Genomic DNA, 15,163 nt, shown 5'->3' on the forward strand with positions numbered 1-15,163 from the left:
TAATCGTCTGTCCGTTCTTCTCCCAACATTAAAAACCACACACTTCAGGAGGCAAAAATCCCCAACCCGTTCCAGGCTGTCTTTAGCCCACATGAAGACTCGAATATGGATGCAAACTGGTTTGTCTTTCCTTTGCAGGTGGCGGCCTTTCGCTCAGGAGAGATCAAACTGCGAGGAAGTGCTGAAAGGAGTGGGGAGGGCGAGCACCCAAGAAAGAGGGCGGATCTCTGCACCCCACAGTGCCTCAGTTCAAATTGGGAACAATTGCCGTGGGACAGGATGGACTGGACGGGGATGAATGTACGTCTGAGCGGGAGCTCCCTGTGCCATGAGAGGCTGGGAGGGGAGTGGGAGGCAGGCTTGTAAGAGTCTGTGGCGTGGTGACAGCTCTCAGACACACACATGCTCATACTTACAGATGCTCACATAGCCCCAGCAATTAGAGGCACGGTTTGCCAAGGAGGCAGGTACGCTTTAGACTCCAGCTACGGCTAACTTGTCTTCAATCCCCTCCCAGCAATCACTCCATCCTGTGGCTCCCAGGTGCCAGGTTCTCAGGCTGGAAGCAGGAGTGGAGAAGTGGACTGTCTCGGGCAGGCTGCGGTTCTCTCCTTAGCTGTGGGGATTTATGTCCAAAGCAGAGTGCTCCCTGGGCAGCCAGCCGTGTCGTCTGTGGAGTCACAGGGCTGCCTTCCACCAGCAGCCTGGGCTGAGACAGGAGAGTGCTGGGGTTTGTAAAGGTAAGTGGAATTCAAAATCATTTCAGAATAATGGATGGGGAAGGGAGCTGGGAAGATCAAAGAATCCTCACCATGGAGGTGCACAGGTTATTCAGGTATGAGGAAGTGACTGTGAGTTAAACTCTGTGGAAGGTCAGGAAACTGGGAAAGCCTGAGTTATTTTGCAGTGGGGCTAAGCATCACTGTGTAACCAGAGGTACAGCAGGGAGATCCTTCTGCCATCTACTACATCTGGTGTATAATGCATCTTTCAGTGCCCTCATGCTCCAGCTACTAAGTACGGCACGTGTTTAAAGTCCATTGTTACAGTCTAAGCCCAGAAACTGGTGTTAAATATAATCTTGTTTCTCCCAAAGCATTCTCTGCAATTGCATTCCATCCTGATAGTCGGATTTGATTTACCGCCTGCAAATTCACTCTTTAATCAGTTTGACTGCTTGCTGAGAGGTTTATTTGAGGAGGGTTTAAAGAGACAGACACTATGACCAGAAAATGTATTCTAGCCTATTGGTATTTTCCTTAGACTGGGTTACTCTGTGTAACCCAGGGCAAAGGAGACTGTAAATTCATATCCTCTAGTTTCTAAGTGCAGTGTGTGCAATTATGGATACAGCCAAAGACTTATCTGAAGGGACGCCCCATTGAATAGACTGTCATATTTCATTGCAATGGAATGGGTGCCACCAGAGACTTAAGAAGTAATTATTTAAAGGAATGAAATGAACAAGTATGTGACTGTTAAACCTCTTAACTTGCAAAATAAAACCTCTTCTCTCGCTCTCTCCTGTGAACCTTGGTGTGATTCTCTCTCCCCTCCGGGAAATCTTTGTGTGATGTTATTGACACCCGTAAATTGTTCTGGGTTCCTTGTTCTCCAAATAAGCTCAGACAGGATTTAACAGCTGCTCATGCAAGACATCATCACACTTCCACCATCGAAGTGTTCAGAGCAGAGCGCTGGAAAGAGAAAAGATATTAAAGAAACCAGCCCCCCAGGAGAAAGCAGGGACATGCCGGTCTGTGTTGGTGCTGTTGGAGGGTCAGCTGGAGGTGCAAGGGCCATGCTGAATGGGAGTGAGGGGAAAAGGCAAACAAAAGGACTTTGTGCTGACTGGGCGGGCCGCCAGGGGAAGGGCTGAGGGCTAGTTCTGTGACTCCCAGTGGAGCTCCAGGCGCTGCAGGGTGGTGGCTGTAATGGCATGCTAAACTGTACCATACTGTTCAGCCACGAGGTGCCGCTGTGTGTGACATACCTTATTTAAGCTAACCTCAGCCAGACCTGGCAGAGCATTAAAGGATCTCAGAGTGAACACATCTGGAGCGTATAGGCCAGGGGTGCTCAAACTGGGGGTCGGGACCCCTCAGGGGATCACGAGGTTATTACATGGCGGGGTCGCAGGCCATCAGCCTCCACCCCAAACCCCATGTTGCCTCCAGCATTTATAATGGTGTTAAATATATCAAAAAGTGGTTTTAATTTATAAGGGGGGTCACACTCAGAGGCTTGCCGTGTGAAAGGGGTCACCGGTACGAAAGTTTGAGAAGCACTAGTATAGGCAGCTCTGTAGCCAGTCCATAGCTGGTACAGGAACATGACAGTGGTGAGGGACCCAGTCGTAGTGCCCCGGGGCTGGTTCTAGCCCAGGGAAGGCGTGGTACAGGGCAAGCGAAGGGGATGGCTTTGCACTCGAAGCAGCTGGTTTGGAATGTCTAGCCTCACTGGAAAGCCCTGTTGCTAATCTAGCTCAGTCAGCTGATCCCCTCAGCCTGTGCAGCACAGGGGGTCAATTCAGGGCTGGGGTCCGGTTGGTTCTGTGTAGACACCAAAGATCCACTTGCTGCAAGGCTAGGGGCTTGCCCCAGTGTCCCTGGCCAAACTTTCCCCTCACACCCACTGTTGGGCAGGGTGATTCATAGATTTTTAAGGCCAGAAAGGGCCACTGTGATCATCTAGTCTGAACTCCTTCATAATACAGGCCATAGGAGGGCCCTGAATTAATTCCTGTAGTTGAACTAGAGCATATGTCTGTGCAGGGTACCAGCTGGCTGCTGCCCAGGGTGGCTCCATTTCAGTGCTACAGAGTTTGCAATGTGCTTTGGGATCCTTTGGGTTGGGAAGTAGTATAGGCATTATAAGAAAGAAACTTGACTGCAAGAGCCAGGAGATGAATCTCCTACACCTGGAATGGAGGCTTTAAACAAAGAGGTGCTGATTAATCATCATCCATTTGTTAGGGGCTGAAAAGGTGTTTGGGGCTGCTGGAAACAAAGACCATACACGAGAGTCAGTCCCTGTCTGGAGGAGCCTGCAGTGTGAACACCAAACCAGGGCTGCCCAAAATTGGGAACACAGCAGTAGTCTGGCCACACCCCCTTTTCCATGCCACACCCCCTTTGGAAGGACGCATAGGAAGGACACCACCCCCCGCCCCCGTGGGGCATTTCCACTACTTTTAAGGCTGCTCTGCAGACTGGAGCAGCACAAAGCAGCCTTAATGGGGCTGAGGATCTGTCCCTGGGAGACCTAGGGGAAGGAGAAAAGGAGTACTTGTGGCACCTTAGAGACTAACACATTTATTTGAGCATAAGCTTTCGTGAGCTACAGCTCACTTCATCGGATGTATGAAGCTCACAAAAGCTTATGCTCAAATAAATGTGTTGGTCTCTAAGGTGCCACGAGTCCTCCTTTTCTTTTTGCAGATACAGACTAACAGGGCTGCTACTCTGAAACCTAGGGAAAGGACGTAGCTTAGAAATCTAAAAATAATTCTCATTTAAATGAGTGAGGGGCATGGGCACCCCAGGAGGCGCGGGCTGCAGGCATGAATGGAAGGCGGAAGGATGTGTCCCAGAACACCTGGGGTGAGAGGGTACTGTACACATGGCCAAGGCAGGGGATAGATGGGGACTGAGTCAGAGGGAACATCCTCTGCCCTGGTGGGCCCACCCCTCACGTGCCTCACAGATAGATGTAAGCATATCCGGTTACACAGTCGTGTGCTATGGGGGACAGGTCTCCTTGCCCCCACCTGTGGAGCAGTGCAGCCCAGACACGGGGACGGGGAGCCCTGTGGATATGTGTGGTGGGCTCACAATAGCACTCATACATCTGCAGCCTGCATTCCCCGCCACAGGGAGGCAGAGCCAACAGACCTACCATTTCTAAGGGGCCATCACTTAACTCCCATCATTGCCACATGTTGCTTTGGCCACCAGAAGCATGGGGCTTGTCTGGCGCAGGAGAGAGGCGGCTATCTCATACAGACAGGGAATCTGCCCCCTCCTCCTCAACCTCCTCTTCCTCCCACACCTCATATTTCCTGCTCAGCAGGTTCAGTGGTCAGCCTGATTGGAAACACCTAGGCCAGCTCATCAGCACAGGGACAGGTTGTCCACCAAATGCTTGAGACCTTGCTCGTGTCCTTCACTTGATTGATCTATTCCCTGCACTGTGCAGCCATCTGCTGACTCTCTCTGCCAACGATCTCAGATACCCCCCAGCCACCTTCTGACTGCATTTGCCAAATTCAGATTGACTGGGACAAGGTCTTCTCTGTGCCTTGGACAAGGGCTATTGGATCCGCTTTTCCCCAGCTGAGAGCTGGCTAACGCTGTTCCTGTGGTGCTTCCACTGTTCAGCTCTCTGGGTGACGCTGTGACAATGCTGGGAACATCCAACTGACTGCAGTGTCCAGGCGACATAGCCCTGGAAGCAGAGCAGCCTACAGGATAGCATGCTGGATGGAGACGCAGGAGATCTGGGGTCTAACATCAGCCCTGCCATGTCCACTTGCTGTGCCTCAGTTTCCCCATCTGTGAAATAAGCACAATAACACTGATCCTGCTTTGTACAGTGCTTTGAGATCTACAGCTGAAAAGAGCTAGGTGTTACGATACATGGGGTATAGAGTCCCCAGGGGGAGCCATAGTGTAGCACCTGCATCGTGGCGGTAAGTGAATGATGGATGTCTAACCACAAAGACTTAGGGACGGGTGGAGCTTTGGCAGTTATCCACACCCCAAACATGCGTGTGCCTGCCCAGTTACAGGAACTGATGCGTGTGCCAGACCAGTCGTCGCAGGACACCTCGGTCATTTATGGGGCAATCACTGAGTCCGTGGACACAAGCTGTGTTTAGCCAGCTATCTCCCTAACCAGCTGGATGCCGGATGGTTGGGGCCTTACACATCTCCTGAGTCTGGCTCCAGGTCTCAGGGCAAGTGAGCTGATGTAACTCGCACCACGGAGCACAACAGGAAAAAGCCACTCGCCTCAGGGCATGAGTATGTGTATGGTAAAGTAGCCCCTGCCTGACTGGAGCCCGTGTCTTCTTCCAGCTCAGTGGTGTGTCTGTCCTCCCAGCAGCGACTCCCGGAGCTGTGCCTACCTTCCACAGCTGGATGGAACCTAGGAGAAAAGCAAAGACGCCTGGCAGCAAAGACTTCCTCTTGAATTCCTCTATTTCCTTTCCACCCCCAGCTAGTCTGCTGAGCAGCAGGACATTTTCCAGTGTCGATATGATGCCTATGGCCAGATCTGGGCCCCATCACAGGGAGTAGCTGCATGGTGCCTGTTCTGGGCCCCCCCACGTGCCCCAGTGCCTTGCATCTGGTTGCTGCTACAGTGCTGATCGCTGAACCCCTGGGCAGCAGTGCTCAGCCCTTGGAGGCAGCTATCCATCCTGCTCCACGAATCTTTGCCCTTTAAACAGCAGCCCTTGGAGCTGTGACTGCGGGAGCTGGATGAGTGCTGGGGCTTGGTGGAGAATGCGGGCCCTGGATTACTGGCTGGTTGCCCTCAGCAGCAACCCATGCCTCTCCTGGTAAGAGAGCCGCCTTTGATTCCTTCTGACCCCGTCAGTGATGAACGACAGAGCCCGGGCTTGTCCTGCCTGTGCAGTCCAGTGCTGCTCATTTCTGACAGCCCATTGTGGCCCAGTGCCGAGGCTGTGCTGGGGTTAACCCTTCCTATGCTGGGCTGAGCACAAGTGCCCAATTACCCGTGAAATGGTGCAAAATGACAGTGTTCTGCAGAATATGAATCTGTGCAGCGTGGCTGAGTGATGACTGTGGGGGCGGGAAGACAGGATCACAGGCTGCCGATATCTGGAGGAGGCGCAGGAATTACAAATGCAACAATGAACACAAGCTGGGTAGCAGAGAAAATCTCTTGGGCATGCAATCGACTGGGCCCTAGAGAACTGGCAGCACTCACTGTGCTAACCTTGCCATAGCCAGGTATAGCCAGGGAAAGCCGTCAGCAAGCAGGCGATGCAGTGGCTGGGACCTACCGGGCCCTTGCTGTCTCTCACTGCTTTGATCCTAGTCACTGATCCTGTTTTCCACCCATACTGGCTTCTACAGGTGGGTGTGCAAGATTTGCTCAGATCCAAGCCTGGTCTGGAGCATGAGGGAAGAGAGTCTGAAGGTATCGCCCTCTACCAGCCTTCAGGGCAAGGTGGGTCCCTCACAAGTGCCCCACTTGGGCAGTACTCTGCCTGACCCTTAACCTGGGGCACGGTGCAGAGAGCAGGGAGAGCACAGGGAGCTGGTGCACCAGGCCAGGAAGCATTCCAGTTCCTACCTGTGTTCAGGGGAGCCCAGTGGTGGCTCCTGCCCTGCTCCGCTGGATATGTGCCTCTGCCCCTCTACACACTGGCTGGCAAAGCTGGTGGTGCACATGGCAGGGGAATGAGCTGCATCTCCCCAAGGGGGTAGGAGCACGCAGCTTGGGGAGGCCCCCGGTATGGCTCTTAGGGCTGCCAACTTTCTACTCGCACAAAACCGAACACCCTTGCCCTGCCCCTTCTCTGAGGTCCCGCCTCCAGCTCACTCCATCCCGCCCCCCTGTCGCTCGCTCTTCCTTCCTTCCCTCCCTCACTTGCTCATTTTCACCAGGCTGGCTCAGGAGATTGGGGTGTGGGAGGGTGTTGTATCAACCAGGCAAGGTACTAACAAGCTTCAACAGGACTTTATTTTCAGAGTGGAAACCTCTTTACCAAGCTGCTGCTGTATCCTCTGTAGCTTTCTCCCAGCCTCTCAACTCCACACCCCTCCTTCCTGTTTCCTGTCCTTTCAGACTCCCAACAGCCACTGTTCCCAATTCTAATAATTACAAGCAACGTCTAAACACCACATTCCCTCCTCTCCTAAGAAACTCTCCCAATTAAAAGAAACATTATTATTCTAACCACAGGAACAAATATGAAACAAGACACTGTACTGTTGGCAGAAATATTACACTGAAAACACTGTAGATACTACATAACACAGTCTCTAGTCCAGACAGGTGGTCGTCTGGGTCTGACAGGCCGTCTCTCAAGCCCCGGTTCCAGTGTAATGTCTTGTTGTGTTGGTACTACGGTGAAGTCATCCAGTGCAGACTGGGTGTTGGCATAAGCTCCTCTTGGTGCATAGGCAGGTGCAAGATAAGAAGCATTCCATCCCCACCCATCAGAAAGTCGATAGGTGTAAGGTCCCTTCTTCTCTATGATTTTAAGAGGAGCTGTGAATTTATGGTCCCCTTTGTGTAAAATTCCAGGTTTTCGTATTCTAACAAAGGAACCACACTCAAACTTTGGTTCCTTAGCTCCCCGCCGCTTGTCTGTGAAAGCCTTAGACTTTGCTTGGTTCTGTTCAACTGTTTTTCTCACATCATCCTTGTTTGGGGCCTCAGGTTGTGCCTTTAACAATCCAGCAATGTTCAGTTTAGTATTCATCTGTTTCCCGTGCAGTAACTCTGTGGGTGATCTTTGCATTGTAGCCCGGTATGCTTGCAAGAAATCAGTAGTGAAGGGTATCCACAATCGCCCTTCCAGTTTAGCCGTTTGCAAACTCTCTTTCAAACTTCTGTTAAACCGTTCGATTTCTCCATTGGCTTGAGGGTAATATAGGGATGACCTTCTGTGTAAAATGTTCCTCTGTGCTAGAAAAGTTTTAAACTCCAGGGAAGTAAATTGACTACCACTATCTGAAACCAGTTCTTTGGGGTTACCTTCCCTGCTAAAAACTGAAGAGAGGAACTTAATTACTGTAGCAGAAGAGATTTGCGATGTAAACACTACCTCAGGCCATTTACTGAAATAGTCTGTTAAGGTGATGGCATAACGGCAGTCGATTGGAGCAGTATCAAAGGGCCGTACAATGTCAATCGCCATTTTTTCCCATGCAGGTTCAGGAAGAGGAACAGGCTGTAATGGAGGGGCACATGTCACTGCTGTCTTATCATGCATCTGGCAAGTGACACAGGATTTTATGAGTGCTTCAGTCTGAGAGTCCATCCCTGGCCACCAATACAGATCCTGTGGTCGTTGCTTGGTTCGGACAATTCCTTGATGAGTATCGTGTGCCAGGTGTATGAGTTTTGACTGTAATTCTTCTGGCACAAGTAACCGGTGTGTACCTCGTAGCACACAGCCATCGAGCAAAGAAAATTCATCCTGAACTCTAAAATAAGGCAGCAAAACAGGGTTAAGGTTTTAGGGTTACTGGGCCATCTCTTTGTCAGAAATTCCTGTAGTTTTTGTTGAATTGGACACGCTGAACAAGCAGCTTGAAATTGTTCTCTTGTAACTGCAGTAAGAGTGCTTGTAATAAGCGCAACCACTACATCCTCATCCTGTGGTGGACCATCTGGTGAAGGCAAAGGCAGACAAGAAAGGCCACCAGTGACCACATTTTGGTTTCCAGGCTTATATTCCAGTTCATAATTGAAAGAGAGTGGTCTTGCAGACCATCTAGCAATACGATATCCTGCTCTTCCCAGTCCTTTCATGGTGAGCAACGTCATCAAAGGGCTGTGGTCTGGGCGCAACTTGAACGTGCAGCCCCACAGGTAAGTTCTCCATTTTTCAGTAGCTTAGACACAAGCAAGTGCTTCTTTTTCGACTGTAGAATATTTTCTCTCAGTATTACTTAGTGTCCTTGAAGCAAATGCAACAGTCCTCTCTGTGTTATCCTCATGAAGTTGTGTGAGGACAGCCCCAAGTCCATAATCAGAAGCATCAGTAGTTACAATTGTGGGCAATGCAGGACTGAATAGTGCAAGTACTGGACTATGTACAATCAAGTCTTTCACCGTTTTGAAACTAGCTTGTGCATCGTTGTCCACACTAAGGTTGAACTTCTCCGTAGTAATTCCCATAACGGTTCAATGACAGAATCATAACTGGGAATGAATTTTGTATACCAGGAGGTAAGACCCAAGAAGGAACGTAAGGTTTGCAAATCTGTTGGAGGAGGAGCATTTGAAATTGCCAGGATATGAGCTGGATCAGGTTTTAGGCCAGCCTGTGAAATTGTATGCCCCAGAAAGGAGAGTTCAGTTTGTCTAAATTTGCATTTGGACCTATTGAGCTGGAGGCCTGCTGTGCTGATGCAGTTTTGTACAGATTGCAGGTTATTGTCATGCTCCTCAGAAGGATTTCCAAATCCTTCTGATTTGGATATCATCCAGATAGCACTGAACTCCATGCTGATTCTTCAGAATCAATGACATCATTTTTTGAAAGGCACTTGGGGCAGATGCGAGACCTTATGGAACATGTTTAAAACAAAATAGTCCCTCATGTGTAATAAATGCTGTGAGGTCTCTGCTATCTTCATGCAATATAACCTGGTGGTATGCGCACTGCAAATCAAGAGTAGAAAACATCTTTGCTCCATGGAGTTCTGCAAATACTTCTTCTATGTGAGGAAGAGGATGGCTGTCGATCACAATAGCTTTATTTGGCTCCCTTAAGTCCACACAAAGGTGAATGTCTCCACCCTTCTTCTGCATCACTACTATAGGTGAAACTCATTCCGAGGAGTCGATCTCTTCAATAATGACCTTTTGAACAAGTTTTCTAAGTTTTCTAAAACAGCTTCCCTGACTGAAAATGGTAAGTGCTGTAACTTCTGTCGTACAGGCATCACATTATGCCACATTTTAACTTTATGCGGAAACCCATAAGCACAGCCGAGTTTCTCCTCAACCTGGTGTTGGGTCCCAGCTGAAACTGGTGTGTGTACCGCATGAGTGCTTTGCTGAGGAAGATCAATTTGTCCATTAACTACCCTGAGATTTAAAGCAGCCAATAAATCTCTGCCAAGGATAGGAGTGCCTTTGTGGACAATGTAGAACTCTGTAGTTACACAGCAATCATCAAAAGTAACTATTACTGGCAGGCAGCCATGTACTGGAATATGGTTTTTCAAATAGCACACCAAGTGAAGCTTGGGTTCAGTAAGAGGCACATTTTTAAAGTAATGCAGATAGATGGAATCAGGTAGTATAGATACTGCTGAGCCAGTGTCCAACATTAGCTGAATCGAGTGTGTGGTTTGCCTGAGGGTATGGCGGAAACGTTTACAGTTCACTTTATCTGTTCTGGAATATGTGCAGTAGTGATTTTGTCCACGCTCAGCACAGTAACATCTGGTATTGTAACTGCATGGACCTGTTGATTGAACTGGCTACTGTGACATACTTTAGCAAAATGTCCAATCTTTTTGCAATGATTGCACTGAGCTACTTTTGCCGGACATAGTTGCAAGGTGTTGTGGGGATCCACAGCGAAAACATGCTTTTACTGTATTTTGAATTTGCTGATTTGGTGGTTTTTCATTAGTTTTCCTCTTGTAATTGTGTGTCTGCAGTGGTAGTGAACTTTTCTGCAAAGGAGTCACAGCCTGGACTGTGCCTCCTGTATCCACGCTCATTATTTTGGCTTCAGCTGTAGCTGACTCAATCTGAGTAGCAATGGTTATTGCTTTTTCTAGTGTAAATTGTGGTTCTAGAAGTAAGCGCTCTCTCACGTGAAGCATGGTTGTTTTCTCAATGAGCTGGTCTCTAATCATCTCATCTGCCATATTCCCAAAGTCACAAATTACAATCAGACTCCTCAGGGAAGCAATATACTGCATTATAGTTTCCCCTGGTTTCTGCTCACACTGGCGAAATCTGTAGCGATTAGCTACTACATTCACTTTTGGCACAAAAAAATTCTTTAATGCAGTGAGTACAGTCTCATATTTATCATCTGCAAGGGGAAAAGTGTAAAATATACGCCACCCTTCTGCTCCAAGGCAGTGGATTAGCAGAGCACGCTTTCTTACTTCAGAAATCTCTGTAGCGCTGATTGCAAGCAGATAAGTCTCAAACATATGGATCCAGGTAGTAAAAGCAATTGGAGGCTCACCTGGGCTTTGTAGAAAGGGTGCAGGTGGGTTCAGAGGCAGAAGATCCATCCTCATCACCAAAATGTTGCATCAACCAGGCAAGGTACTAACAAGCTTCAACAGGACTTTATTTTCAAAGTGGAAACCTCTTTTCCAAGCTGCTGCTGCACCCTCTGTAACTTTCTCCCAGCCTCTCAACTCTTCCCCACTCCTTACTGTTTCCTGTCCTTTCAGACTCCCAACAGACAGTGCTCCCAATTCTAGTAATTACAAGCAACATCTAAACACCACAGAGGGGTTGATGGCTCCAGCTGGGGGTGTAGCTCTGGGGTGGGGCTGGGGATGTGGAGTTTGGGGTACAGGAGGGGACTCGGGGACAGGGCCAAGGGTTTTGGGGTGTAGCAGCGGGTGCAGGTCTGAGGTGTGTTGGCAGAGGCCTGGGGCTAGAACAGCAGTTCCCCAGCCAGTAACCCATTGCCCTTGCGGGAGTCCAGCTCTGCTCAAGTGCCAGCCCAACAGGGCTGAGTGCCTCCCTTTTCAGGGCCCACCCCGGGCCTGACAAGCCCCCCAGGTGCTACAGGTTGGGGCTGATGCTGACCACAGTTCTTTAACTGCAGCGTGGCTGGCGGGGAAGGGCTTTCTGCCCACAAGAGCCTTCAGCAGCCAATCAGATTTCCAGTTTGCTGGCATTGCCTGGCTTCTCTGTGGTATGTAGACAGCTCCATGGGCATGGGAAGGATGGGCTTCCACAGTGGAACTGCAGCGGCCAACCTGCTGCTAGACAGAGTATGTCCCCAGGCACTCGGTGACACAGTTCCAGCACTTGTGTTGCTTCTTCAGTACACATGTGGCTGGAGAGCAGCGCTCCCTATTTTAGGATTATCCCTTTACGTTATGGAAACACTGTTTGCATCCCTCTTCTTCTCTGGCTCTCTGCTGGGCAGTGCAATAACAGCTGTCACTCAGCCAGTGCTCAGGGTGTGAGTATACGGCTGTTCTGGGACGTTGTGGCTAATGCTTTGTGAGATCTTAGTAGCCCACAGAGAAATGGTGCCAGGCCCACATCCAGCCCTGCAGTTGCAGGAGTCGCAGTCACTCCCGATGCAGGGGACAGTGCCCACCGTGGACTGCACTAAATACACACCGGGGCAGTTTTTGTGTTGGAGAGGGACATGTTGACATATTGAGAAGATTTCAGGATGTCCATTACAAATACATACAAACATCCTGCCATGGCCTGTGCTTTATGGGAGCAGGGACAATGGAAGGGCACTCAAATCATAGAATCATAGAATCATAGAATATCAGGGTTGGAAGGGACCCCAGAAGGTCATCTAGTCCAACCCCCTGCTCGAAGCAGGACCAATTCCCAGTTAAATCATCCCAGCCAGGGCTTTGTCAAGCCTGACCTTAAAAACCTCTAAGGAAGGAGATTCTACCACCTCCCTAGGTAACGCATTCCAGTGTTTCACCACCCTCTTAGTGAAAAAGTTTTTCCTAATATCCAATCTAAACCTCCCCCACTGCAACTTGAGACCATTACTCCTCGTTCTGTCATCTGCTACCATTGAGAACAGTCTAGAGCCATCCTCTTTGGAACCCCCTTTCAGGTAGTTGAAAGCAGCTATCAAATCCCCCCTCATTCTTCTCTTCTGCAGGCTAAACAATCCCAGCTCCCTCAGCCTCTCCTCATAACTCATGTGTTCCAGTCCCCTAATCATTTTTGTTGCCCTTCGCTGGACTCTCTCCAATTTATCCACATCCTTCTTGAAGTGTGGGGCCCAAAACTGGACACAGTACTCCAGATGAGGCCTCACCAATGTCGAATAGAGGGGAACGATCACGTCCCTCAATCTGCTCGCTATGCCCCTACTTATACATCCCAAAATGCCATTGGCCTTCTTGGCAACAAGGGCACACTGCTGACTCATATCCAGCTTCTCGTCCACTGTAACCCCTAGGTCCTTTTCTGCAGAACTGCTGCCTAGCCATTCGGTCCCTAGTCTGTAGCTGTGCATTGGGTTCTTCCGTCCTAAGTGCAGGACCCTGCACTTATCCTTATTGAACCTCATCAGATTTCTTTTGGCCCAATCCTCCAATTTGTCTAGGTCCTTCTGTATCCTATCCCTCCCCTCCAGCGTATCTACCACTCCTCCCAGTTTAGTATCATCCGCAAATTTGCTGAGAGTGCAATCCACACCATCCTCCAGTCATTTATGAAGATATTGAACAAAACCAGCCCCAGGACCGACCCTTGGGGCACTCCACTTGATATCCTGCCAGCTAGGCAGTACTGGACGGGGGGAAGCACATCTTGTTGCTCTTCTCAGGAGTCACATGCTCACCCTGCTGTGCATATCGCAGCCAACATATGTACTAGCTGTGTGGGACATGGGACATCTAGAGGATGTGCGGAAAGCACAGGGCAGTGTGGGAGGTGGACACAGCTTCTCGCCTTCTCTCGAGTGCTTCAGATGAAGATGCAACCCTCCCACAGTTGTAGATGTGGGATAATCTGCTCTGAATGTCACAATTACATTGCAGGGATAAAACGTTTACAATGGATATAAATCCTCATGCTTCCGGGCATAACCCAACCACTAATGGGTAGGGTCAGGAAGAAACTTCTCACGCTGGCAGGGATATGTGCAGCTTCCTCTGCAGTAGCTGGTGCCTGCAGCTGTCAGAGAGAGGGTACTGGATTGGCAGAGCACTGGTCTGCTGCTCTGGTTTGGCAATCCCCATCACAGCCTATCCAACATAGGGAGGTATAATAACCACTGCCAATAACCCTAGCAGCTATGGCCCACCTACTGCTCTAGCAGTAACATGGTGCCCTCCTGTGCAAGGGGCCCAGGCTTGAGAGTTGAGCTCTAGGATACACTGGGCATGGGAAGATGCTAGAGACTGGGATCATCTGGTCTGTCCCAGAAATCAGAAGCTGGGGAGCAAGAGCCACACTTCCGGGCACACCTCAGCTTGCGGGACTGTGGCCCAGTTGTCTGGCTGAAGGGCACTCACACACAAGTCCCTGTCCAGTCTCCTGGTGATATCGCACAGGCCCAGGGTATTTCAGGGTGCTCTCAAAGTCCTGTGAGCCTGGCTTGCAGGATGTGAGGTGGTGCCGCTGGAACTGGGCGCATCCCAGGACACTCAGCGTGGGTGGCGACCTTGGTGCCAGTGGCATCTGTGGAAGCTGCTCTTCGCATTGCCCAAAGTGCTCAGCATCGCTCCATCTCTGCTCCCGTTGGCTTCAGGGAGAGCCAAATTAGGCCAACATGGAGCATAGCGGAAACTCGCGCCCCTAAGCTTTACCTTCCTCCCTCAGCCAGCGCAGACGGGCTGGAGCCGACAGCACAGCTCCCATGGCCTTCAGCGGCAGCAGGAGCAGGCCCGGAGATCCCATCAAGACCAGCCACTTCCTCCCTTCCCTTTGCTTCCTGAGTGGGTTAGACCATGAGTTGCTCCAGCTCCACTGGCTGGCCCAGCCCTGAGCCAACGGTGCCTCCTGCTCTGAGGTTGCGGGGTCACCGACTCTCTCTGCGTTACCACACCCAGGTCCCTGCTCCCTGATGTCCTGAAACCATCCTACTTCACCTTTCTCCCTGCAGGCTCCTGGACGTCAGGGGGCCCTTCATTTCTCTGCCCTCTGTCCCTTTGCTCCTCAGTTCCCCCATACAGCACCAAGAGCAACTGGCAGCCTCTGTGAATCCCAGGACAGCCGATATCACCCCCATACAGGCTTAGCATAGACTCATAGACTGTGCTGGGCTCCCGTCAGCATCCGCTCCTGTACGGCTAAGGGAGAAGCCCTTCCTGGAGTGAGTTGATGAGCTTTCCTTCCTTAGCTCTGGAGAGGCTGCTAATTGCAGCCAGTCCTCAGTGAAACGCACTAGCAGAGAGGGCCCTGCATGCTGAATTCAGCAGACATGCTTCTCTCTGGGACTTAATGCGAGGGGAGGCATGAGCGGCGGGGGGGGGGGGGGGGGCTGCACCCAGGGCCGATTCACTCCTCAGCTGCGCTCGTTAAAGGCCCAGAGGGTTCCAATTAAAGCTGTGACTTTGGAGGGCTGCTGCTTTCCTAGTGCCCGGGAGGACGGTGGCTGTTAGAGGTTGGTTCAAGGTGGGAGATTTGGCTCCAGATTTCAAGCACCCCAGTGCTCAGGGTCTCTCGAGCCAGGTTTGGCCAAAGGCTCTTTGCAGACTGGTCCTGCTGGGGTGGAAGGCGTTGATTGACAGGGAAACGAAGGGGTGGCTGCCCA

General features: G+C 50.5%; 1 protein-coding gene across 1 annotated transcript in view; it reads left to right on the forward strand.

The window, feature by feature from the left end:
- The first annotated feature begins 462 nt into the window (after window positions 1-462).
- LOC140918433 (glucagon receptor) overlaps window positions 463-15,163 on the forward strand; it is a 41,206-nt gene continuing 26,505 nt past the window's right edge. Inside the window, exon 1 of the mRNA XM_073362814.2 lies at window positions 463-740. The gene's annotated coding sequence lies outside the window, so the exon portion shown is untranslated. The remainder of the gene's footprint in view (window positions 741-15,163) is intronic.

This window comes from Lepidochelys kempii, chromosome 10 (assembly GCF_965140285.1).
Source record: "Lepidochelys kempii isolate rLepKem1 chromosome 10, rLepKem1.hap1, whole genome shotgun sequence".
NCBI lineage: Eukaryota > Metazoa > Chordata > Testudines > Cheloniidae > Lepidochelys > Lepidochelys kempii.